Here is a 10932-nt window from a genome sequence, read left to right as displayed (position 1 = left end):
TGGTATACAATCCCCCTGCACACCCCGACCTCCACCCCTATTAAATGGGGCTTATGACACATCACAGTATGCTGGTGATAATTTGGTAACTTAACCAACTCATACTTAATGCCATCAAGTCAGAACTGACTCATAGCTCACAGATGACCCTCCAAAGGGTTTCTGAGGCTGTTAATTGCACGGGACATTTCTCATCTTTCTCTTGTGCAGTCATTAATGGCTTCAAACCACCAGGAGCACCACCTGTAGATAAGCAGGGCAACTCCTTAAGAACTAGGCTCCCCAGAGCCCTGTTTATCTAAACCAGTGGTTCTAAAAGTGTGATCCCTAAAGGAGCAGCATCAGCATCCTGTTAGCTGGTTAGACACGCCAATCATTGAGCCTCATCCTTGATCTACTGAAGCAGAAAAATCTATAGTTCAACAAGTCTTCCCTGTGATTTGAGGAACATGAAGATTTGAGAATCACTGACTGATTTCAATCTGTCACTTACTTGGCCCTCAAATACCTGCTTTTTGTGTCTCCAGATTCAATAGACAACCAAACAGACTCCTTCTGTGATGCAGATTTCTGTATCCTTGTGCCACCTGGCAGATTTACACAGAGGGCAGGAAGCTTGGGGACAAACCCTGCTCTAAATCTCAAGTGTCTAATGCCTGCTTACGCTGCTATTCCACTTCTCCACAACCACCATAATGTCACCAACTGCTACCTCTATGTTCATATTTTTTTCTGTTTCTTATCCATTTATATTTATCAAAGAGCTAGTTTAATACACTATTTTATACATCCATGAGGAGGTGAATGGTCACTGCCACGCTCTGATTCTAAGGAGGAAGTCCTGCTAGGAGTTATTCAGAGAGAAAGCACATACTTTGAAATCAATCAACCCTCAACTGGCACCATCTGGGGGCATTGGCCTTGACGGCCTTGGTCGTCTTGGCAAAGCCCAAGTTCTTCATTTGAAAATGAACTTGGCGGCAATAAAAGCCTCCATCAGTTGAGTGTCCCCTATGTCTAGGCACCATGGTAGAAGGTTTTCACTTAACATGAAATATTTTATTTAAAATAATCTAAATTACTTTTTTGTCTTTTTTCCCCCCTTTAAACACATTTAAATACTTCTAACATTTTCAACATAATTTTATATTCAGGGTTCCTTCCCCCCAGCCCACCCCTAGTGTAATAAAATCATAATGATGCCATTTGGTGAGGAAAACAGGGTTTAATTAATAACTAGCCTTTCAGCAAATGCTGATAGAATGCTTCAGTTCTATTAAGTGTGTGATCTCCACTGGAAAAATGGGGGTAATTTTGCTGCAGGTTTAAAGAACGTGGAAATAACATCTAAATGGTAGTGTATCTGTGTTTTATGGTAGAAGGTTCTTAGTTCATATGTAATTGAAAAGGCAAGGCACTGCTGGAGTTTAAAAATCCTAGAAGAGTTTTTAAAAGTCATTTAATGTAGCGTTTTATGGTTGCTTTTGTAGTTTGGAATTTGCGATGGATATCGAGGGATGTATATGCCTTCTGATCGCTTAGATTTAATCAGACCTCTCGCTTGCTTGCTTGCATAATGGTTTATGGGGCCTTTGATGATTTGCAGCCAACCTAGCACTTTTAATAATTTACTGTAAAAGCATTTAATTTTTAATGGACAGGAATGGGTTAGAGGTAACTTTTGCATTGGTAAGTGCTCTCCTGAAGAGCAGGGGAAAAGGAACAGTATATTTGAATTCCAAACATTATTGAAAAACATGCATCTTTTATTACCAAAATCAAATGCATAATTGAAGAACATTCCCAACCCAAAATTATTGTTCGTGCTTTAACTAGTAGGTTGTATTGTTTTTGTGATGTTACCATATAAGAGCATTTCTCTCTCATTCTTTTCCTTCTCTTCCATGCTGTTTTCAATATTCTTTCCCACTAGAAAAAGCCTACCAGCCACAGAATTAGCTGATACTTCATTTTGTAACATTTTTATCACTGAGAAAAGCCCAACCAAAGAGTGGATTTTAATGTCTGAATCATAAAATATTATAATTTTCTATTCATATTTCTTCAAAGTTTTCTTAGGATCTCTGTATCACATGCATACCTAGAAATGATTTCACAACTAGTCTTAAAAATATCAGAGTTTTCATGTGGAAAGAAAAATGGGAAGATGCCAGGACAAATATTATTTTAAGACTTGATGGAGGACAAACATATCTTGCCTTCAGAGGCACATAAAACAAAAAATGTTGCAAGTGCCGAATAATCCCTTTTTCAGATGCGCCATATGTGAAAATAAGAATGGCTTCAAAGAATTACTTTCTGGGGAATCAGCTCACAGCCTGCATCCCTGGAAATGTATTCCAGTCATCTAACATTCCACCACTACTACCCTCGAGCTTCCCTGAAAGAGGCTGCAGAGAGTCTGATGGTCAAGGTCCAAGTCCGCAAAGTCCAAGTGAGCTCTGTTCCTGGAACATCTCTGGAATTCCAGTGTCAGAGCCATTGTGAAAGAATATGATCTAAACCCATCTACATAGTCTTCATTTTCAGAAACCTTCATAACTTAACCAAGGAGTTTGTGTCCTATCAATATTATCCTACGTAAACTTGAAAAGTTGAAGGTCCACTTACCATTTTCCCTTTTGATTTCCTAGGATGAACCTGGCACTGTGTACTATAGTGGTCAATTCCAACTCGTAGTGACTCAAGAGGACAGAGTAGAACTGCCCCTGTAGGGATTCCCTCACTTATCATCTGCAAGTTCAAATCCACCGTCACATCTGTGGGAGAAACAGAAGTACTCTCCTCCCATGGCATTTACAGCCAATGGAAGGTCTACTATCAGTTGGTTCCAACTCAACAGCAATCGGCTGAATCTCTGTAGAAGCAGACTGCCAGATCTTTTCTACTTTGAAACAGCTCATAGGTTCAAACTGCTAAACTCTTGATTAGCAGCTGAGTGCTTCATCACTGTACCCCCAGGGATCCTGGGATGAGCTCCTGGGTGCAACCTGTGGCTAGTTTATGAAGATCTATCATCATTCTTTCACTTCTTATCAGAATTCTGGAAAGCAGATAATTTACTAAACAGAAGTTTCTAGACCTAGTCAGATGGCCCCTAGATTTGAGGAAGAAAGGAGTCCCTCAGTGGTAAAAAAACTATTAAGTGCTCAGCTGAGTAACTAACAGTTAGTGGTTTGAACCTACCCAGAGGCACCTTGGAAGAAAGGCCTGACAATCTGCTTCAGTAAGGTCACAGCCATGAAGACCCTGGAAGTAGGACTACTCTGATATATAAGGGGTCTCTGTGAAACTCAAGTGGGGTCTCTAAGAAGCAGTTATACTTTGACAAATATGTGGTCTCTGTTGAGTCAGAATCAAGGTAATAGGTAATGGGAAAAGGAATTGCTCATGTGCAAACAAGTTCAAGGGCATCTGAGTTTGGAGACCTTTACCAATCACATGTAGACAAGCTCTTTTCCCCTTCAAATCAAACCCACTGCTATAGAATCTGTTCCAACTATTAGTGGCCTTCCATCAGATTTTAAATCTATTGGGAAGAAACATCCATCTTTATTCCATGGAGCAACTAATGGATTCAAACTGCCAACCTATCAATTAGCAATTGATGTGTTATGTACAATACCACACCAGTGATTCTCTTCTTTTTCCCCAGTTCCCTCAAAGTCTTGTCTATTACATTACCAACATGGCTTTTTGGAGATGGAGAGTCTTTGCATACACAGCATCTTACTTACAGGTCACCTAGAAATCCATAAATGTTTCACATGAAGACAACACGTGCTGCCTAATATACCTAGTGTTAAGAGGCAACTTGAAAACTAGAACCTAGAGCCATGATTTCAAAATGGGATATTTGTTCCAACTCATCATATAATCTGACCCTTTTCCACATCATAGTTTTTCCCTCCTTCTCTACTCCCCTCCCCAACTATTGTCATATCTCTCACTTTTGTTTTAGATCTTTATTAGTATCAAGTGGCCTAGTGGTAAGGCATTGATTGCAATACCAACTCAAAGCAGATCGTTCAAATCCACCAGCTGTTCTGTGGGGGAAAGATGGGCAATCACCTCTCGTGTGACTTACAGCCTCTGATAACCCACTGGAGGTCAGACCGAAGTAGGTTCTGACTCGACAGCACACAACAAGAACAAGATGGTACCGAAGTGTGTCCCTTGGGTACAATAACAGTGTTTATTGAAAAAGGTTAAGGGGTGGCAAGAGGCCAGGACATAGTGGGTGTTCCTAATCATTGCTCTTTTAATTTGATGAGTTTCCTTTTTTTAAACTTATTTTTGTTGGGGTTGTGATGTTATTGTTGTTATGTTGTAATGTTTATTCAAGTCACACAATGGCAAGATTAAAAAAAAAAAAAACCAAGAAACCTGAAACACAAAGTCTTAAATGTTCACAATGGTTGAAAGAAGTAAACCACTTATTCTACTGCAGTCACAAGCGATTTTCTTTTCAAACCGATCCGTTAGGACAGTACACCACACGTCATCAGGTGCATCTGCTTTCTTTTGCCTGCTAGGCAGGGATTCCAAGTATTCAAGGTGTCTGCATGCATCTGTCTGATTTTGCCTTATGTAATATACCACATACGAAATCACCATGGTGAACCAGCTAAACATGGTGACCAACATGGCATAATCAGTAGGTTTTTATTAGGAGGTGACAAAGGCCAGTATCACTGGCAGCACTAAGGATTGGCCTCCCAGCATGTTCATCCACCACCAAAGTCTTTCAGATTATGTTGTGGTCTGTCTCGTGACTGGAGGCCATTCTTCTCAGAATTCACTGGAGAGTACAGTCACAATATCAAGGGTTGTTGGCGATTCTGGCCTTTGCCTTTAAGTTATTGAAGACATTTTTGTGAATGCTTTGAATCAAGTTGTCAGACAAGTCCGGAGTCTGTGAAGATTAGGCTACTCCTTTGAAGGCATGTTGTTGTGTTGTGTGCCATCGAGTTGCCTGCAACTCACAGCGACCCTATGTACAATAGCCCTATATGCATTCTGTCCTGTGCCAATCTTATTGTCTCTGACACACCTACCTCTATTATCCCAGTCACTGAATCAATCCATCTCATTGAGGGTCTTCTTCTCCTGTGCTGTCCCTCCACCCTCACAAGCATGATGTCCCTCTCTAAGGACTGGTCCTCCCTTGAAACATGTTCAAAACATGTCAGACGAAGCTTCAGAACCCTTGCCTCCAAGAAGCAACCTGGTTTTATTCTCTCCAAGATGAATCTGTTTGTTCTCTTAGCAGTCCATAGTATATTCAACAGTCTCCTCCAACACCACAACTCAAAGGCATCAATTCTCCTTCTATCATCCCTAGTCATTGTCCTGTTCTCTGAGGCATAGCAAGTGATTGCAAAGACGATGGCCTGTATAAGACGCACCTTAGTCTCCAGACTGACATCATTGCTCTTTAGTACTCTGGAGAGGTCTCTGACGGCAGACTTTCCCAACACAATACGTTTTCTCATTTCCTGGCTGCTGGTGCCAAGAGTGTTGGCAAGCTGAAGCTGTTAATAATCTCAATATCTTCACCATCTCTCATGATGCAGCCAATAGGCCCAGTGGTGAGAATCTTTGTTTTCTTGACATTGAGCTTTAATCAATATTGAAGGCTGCAGTCCTTAACCTTCTGCAGCAAATGTTTCAGGTCCTCCTCAATTTCAGCAAGTAAGGTTGTGTCATCTGTATAATGCAAATTGTTGATGAGTGCGCCTCCAATCCTGATGTCACATTTCTCCTCATAGAGGCCAGCCTCCTGAATAATCTTTTCTGCATATAGATTGAAGGTATGTATGCTCATGGGAAAACTCAATGCCATTTGTGAACAAGTTGAGAATTTTCAATTGATGGTGATCTTTAAAAATCTCATTGAGAATAGGTGTGATCTGACTGGAGTCCAGACATAATAAAGTGGTTTTAGGAGGAAGATCTCTAGGTAGTTTCTTGAGCTTTGCATTGCTACAGGTGACATTTAAACCCCAAGAGGAAGAACAAAGACAGCCCTTGGAACACATACTGGCAGAATGAAAGCACAGTATCATAAGGACAAAACTTTAGAGGTGTGAGCGCTGCTGGTGCCACAGCTACCCACACTGGCAGTGAGCGGGACTGCCCGCCCCAAACCTGGGCCAAGCCAGCTGGATCCTTTTTTAACTTTCTGATGGCTGGTGTCTCCTCTCATTAAGATGGACAACCTCAGAAAGCCAGTGGAGGAGCTCTCCAAGCTGGAAATCCACATGAAGGCATGAGAGAGAACAAGTCTCCAGCAAGCTCCGGCCTGACGCAGAGTTAGCATTGTCAAACCTGGTCTGTAAGGCAGAGACATAATAAAGTTCCTCAGACACATAAATTCCTCCTAATGACCCTCCTAAGTCAGAGGCTTGTGAAGCTTCTTCAAAAGAGAACAGAAATATTGAAGCGAAAGTTCTAGATGGAGCCTCCTGCTTCCCCTAAATTTATACCATCTAAAAGCAAATGATAACACTGGTTACTCCATGAGTCTAGAACTGAGGTGGGATGGGTTGTAAATGAAAATTATTAACTTTGCTTTAGTGCATCTTTTTTACATTGGAAGAGGGATATGGAGGGAGGAAGAGAGAAGAATTGTTGTCTAAACTAGAATTCAAGTTATAAGCCTAAAATCTGAAGCATATCGGGTGGGGGGGGGCGGAACAGGGAGCTTTAACACTATAAATAAAAAAGATAAAAGCACAATATCATCAAGTTTGTAATTCTATAGGTCTATAATTCTAAGTTTTTCATGAAAGGTAAAAAGGTCTATAAATTTTCATTATTCAGTTAGAAGATTAAAGAAAGCAAAATTCCGAGTTATGAATTTATTGTGAGTATAGCTGAGAAAAATGTCTCTATTATGAATGGATGCTAGGCTGTTTTCAATATATTGCTGATTATTTGCACGAGAAAGAAAATAGCCTGAGTAATATTCAATCTTGTGTTCTGGGCAGACTGAGTGATTAACAGGGAACTCTGGTAGGTGTTTGGTGGGTAGCTGCACTGTTAACCCAAAAGCTGCTTCTCTGTGGAGGGTCCAATTCAGAGAAAGATGAGGCATCTCCTCCCATTCACGTTAGAGCCTCAGAAAACAGTGGAAGGTCAGGTATGAGTTGGTTCCAACTTGATGGCAATGAGCAAGAAATAGTTAATCATTTCACATCAGAGTCATTCTCAATCCAATAAATTGGATAGCAGTTCATTTTTTCCATCCAATAAACTGTACTTGTTAAGTCCTTAGCTGGAAAATGATCACTCATTAATCATATGTTGTTGTGGTTGTTGTTGTATACTGTCAGAAACAACTCAGAGCTGAATCTCTGGTGGATTTTCAGAGACAATTAATAGCTCAGAAGGGGATAACCCATCTTTGTCCCATGGAGCAGCTGGTGGCCTCACATCACGTGCCTTTCAGATTGCAGCACAACTTCTTGCCACTAAGCCCCCAGAACTACTCACACATTAATACACCATAAATATGATCTTTCAGCTTAAGTTCTCAGACTGTTTTCCTTTCATCCTTTCAGCAGGTATTTGTTGAAATGTTACAGTTAGCCAGGCACTCTGCAGGGTGTGAAGATTAAAAATACTCCTTATAATAAAAGACTAAGACTCCTTAACAGTTAAAGACTAAAGTGGCCTGATTCAGGCCAAAGTCTTTTCAATCACTTGTCATGCATTTGAAAGCTAGACAATGAATAAAGATGATAGAAGAAGAAGAATGTATGCCTTTGAGCTATGGTGTTGGAGAAAAGTACTGAATATCCCATGGAGTGCAAAAAGAACAAGCAGGTATGACTTGGAGAAGGTGCAATCAGAATGCTCCTTAGCGCAAAGAAAGTGAAGTGTCATGTCACATCCTTTGGCCGTGTTGTACAGAGAGGCCATTCCTTGGACCTTCCTGTCCCTGTTGAAAAAACTATGGATGAATCTTATAATTGTTATCAAACAATTCTCATTCCAAAAATGTCACTGTTCTTCACATACCAGCAAGCATAAGCCACCATTTCACTTTACTTTCAGTGTTACAAGTAGATTAGAAATTCTAAAGGAAAATGATTTAACAGCATGCATACATATGGCTTATAATTATATATTACTTGTTGGTGATGCTGATGAACACCATTGAACAGGTACTGACTTATAGCTGGCCCTCCAGGAAGTTTTCAGAAGCAGTAAATAGTGTGGGAGGAGATTACCCATCTTTCTCCCCCGGAGCAGCTGTGAGATTCAAAATGCATCCCTACCTTTGGATTGGTAGGGCAATTTTTATCACTAAGCCTTCAGACCTCCCTGTATTATTATCTGTTGTTGTTATTAAGTGACTTCGAGTAGCAGATGACTCATAGTGACCCTATGAATGAAAGACTTGAACATTTGTATAACTTTCATCATCTCTCCAAGTTTAAAGAGTTTCCAGAGACAAACTATTTTGGAAGTGGATGCCACTCCCGCTTCCAAGCTTGTTTTAATTGGGAAGCTCCACCGAACACTGTCGACCATGGGTAACTATTATCACATTTGACACATCAGAGTCACAGTGGTTAGCATCACAGTAACCATGAGTTACCTCTTTCCCCAAATGGACAGACCAGTGCTATACCACTTAGAAGAATTTTGACCAAAACCAATTAAAACCAGGCCTGAGGGCCGCAGATTAAAATCACCCAACTTTGGCTTGGTAGCATCACTTTCTATACACTAGGTCAACAAAGCTCGCTCTACCAAATAATCAAAACTCGAACCAATGTATTACATAGATAAATAACCAAAACTCGAACCCGTTACACTGGAGTTCATTCCAATTGATAATGACTCTATAGGACAAGGCAGGACTGCCTCACAGGGTTTCTGTGACTTTGAACTTCACAGGAGCAGACTGCCACATCATTCCCAAGGAGCAGCTGGTAGATTCCAATCACTGACCTTCTGAGGAGCCATTGTGTGTTTAACCACTGCACCAACAAAGAACCTTATTTAAAAAAAAAAACAACCTTCAAGCTCATTGTTGGAACCAACCAGTAGCTGACCCTTCAGTAGATTTTCCAAAGCAGATCACATAGATTGCCCATCTTTCTTCCATGGAGGAGTTGGTGAATTCGAACCATCAGAGAACCAGTAGCAGCATAACTCCCTGCAGACTATGCCTCCATTGTAATGACACTCAAATCACTTTTCTTCTTTGTATGTTTCTGTTGTGGGTGTGTGCCATTGAGTGTATTTTCAACGCACAGCAATTCCATGGGACAGTGTAGAACAACCTCATAGGCTGTAGGCTTTACAGGAGTTGATTGTTGGCTCTTTCTCTGGCAGCTGCTGGATGAGTTCCAACCGCCAATCTTTCCATTAGCAGCCATAACTTGGCCATTTCATCAGCACAGCTCCTTCTTCTGTGGATAACAAACAGATTAAAAGTCATACCTTCTCTCCATGCTTATGACACACATGTGAAACAGTACATGCTATCTTTTGATTAACACAATATCTTATGGACAACATCACCAGATCTCTTGTGTGTTATCTATTATCTAAAATAGTATTCTTTATCTATAAAAGAAATACAATTTATTCATCTTTTGTTGTCAATGTCCGCTGTTATCAAGTTGGTCCAAGACTCATGCAATTGCTATGCACAATGGGATCAGACTGTTTTCCATGTATTTGGTTGTTGCTGTTGTCATTGTTGTTGTTGTGTGCTGCTGAATCAGAACCGACCCATAGCTGATCCTCCAATGAGTTTTCAGGGGCAATTAATTGTACAGGAGGAGATTGCACATCCTTCTCCTGTGGAGCAGCTGGTGGATTTGAACCATGTGTCTTTGAGGTTGCAGCACAATTTCTTGCGACTACGCCACCAGAGCTCCCTCTATTTGGTTTTTATTGACTGGGTTTTTTAAAGTACATTATCAGGTCATTTTTCTAGTCTGTTTTAGTCTGGAGCTCTGGTGAAATTTGTTCACCATCATAGGAACACTGACAGACTGAGGATGGTTGTGCTTGAAGTGCCTAGCCAGGAATTGATCCCGGCTCTCCTACACAGAAGGCCAGAATTCACAACACTGAAGAGATGGAAGCATCCCAATGGTCCATAAACAAATAATTGGATAGAAAAATAGTCACATCGTGGAATATTACATAGCATTGAAAAATAAGCCATTACACGGCATTGAAAAACTACGTAGCATAGGTGAGCCTGGAAGACATGATGTTGAATGAAAAGTTTCAGTCACAAAGGCAAGTATAGGATGGATATGAAGGGTTAAGGGGGGGACAGAAAAAAAGTGGCTAGATCATAAACACTACCTTGATACAGATGAGGGGAAGTGCTGTCTGAAAGGAATGTATGGTTAGGTATTATACATATGGCAATTACCAGTCTGGTACAAGAGGTGCATTACATAGTGAAGTGGAGGAGGAAGTACAGAGAAGAATTGAGGGAAATGTGCAACAATGAATGAATGAAAACCCAACCTTTCTCTAAACTTTTGTTAAAATCACAATAAAAAGAAACAAAAGTAGTTCTGGTAGTGAACAACTGGTGTCCCCTACATATGTTTTAAGGTGCACTAAATATTAATAAAAAGTAAGGGAACTAAAGACTCAGATGACCTAGATAACACAGGGAAAGATGGATCACTGACTCCCCATTCCTGTGAACAGAGCTTCAGAAAGTACAGATAAAGAAAGATTGTAGACCTGTTATGGGCCACTAAAACATGTACTACCTGCATAATAGACTAGAAAAGAACTATTCCATTGATGAAGGAAGAATTAGATCTATGACCTACATTATCATGATGAATTCTCTATTAATATTAAAGTTCCATTCATCATATTGGAAATTTTCCAAGACAGTTTTTAACATTTCCCTGG

At 40.4% G+C, this 10932-nt stretch overlaps 1 pseudogene; it reads right to left on the bottom strand.

Annotated features, from left to right (window-relative positions):
- Positions 1 to 4422: 4422 nt before the first annotated feature.
- Positions 4423 to 9491, bottom strand: LOC102856526 (annotated as a pseudogene).
- Positions 9492 to 10932: the final 1441 nt, after the last annotated feature.

Source organism: Elephantulus edwardii, unplaced genomic scaffold, assembly GCF_000299155.1.
Source record: "Elephantulus edwardii isolate Elephantulus edwardi_28Jun2011 unplaced genomic scaffold, EleEdw1.0 scaffold00182, whole genome shotgun sequence".
NCBI classification, from domain to species: Eukaryota; Metazoa; Chordata; class Mammalia; order Macroscelidea; family Macroscelididae; genus Elephantulus; species Elephantulus edwardii.
The sequence above is the reverse complement of the archived record's forward strand: the minus strand, read 5'-3'. Positions and strand labels throughout refer to the sequence as shown.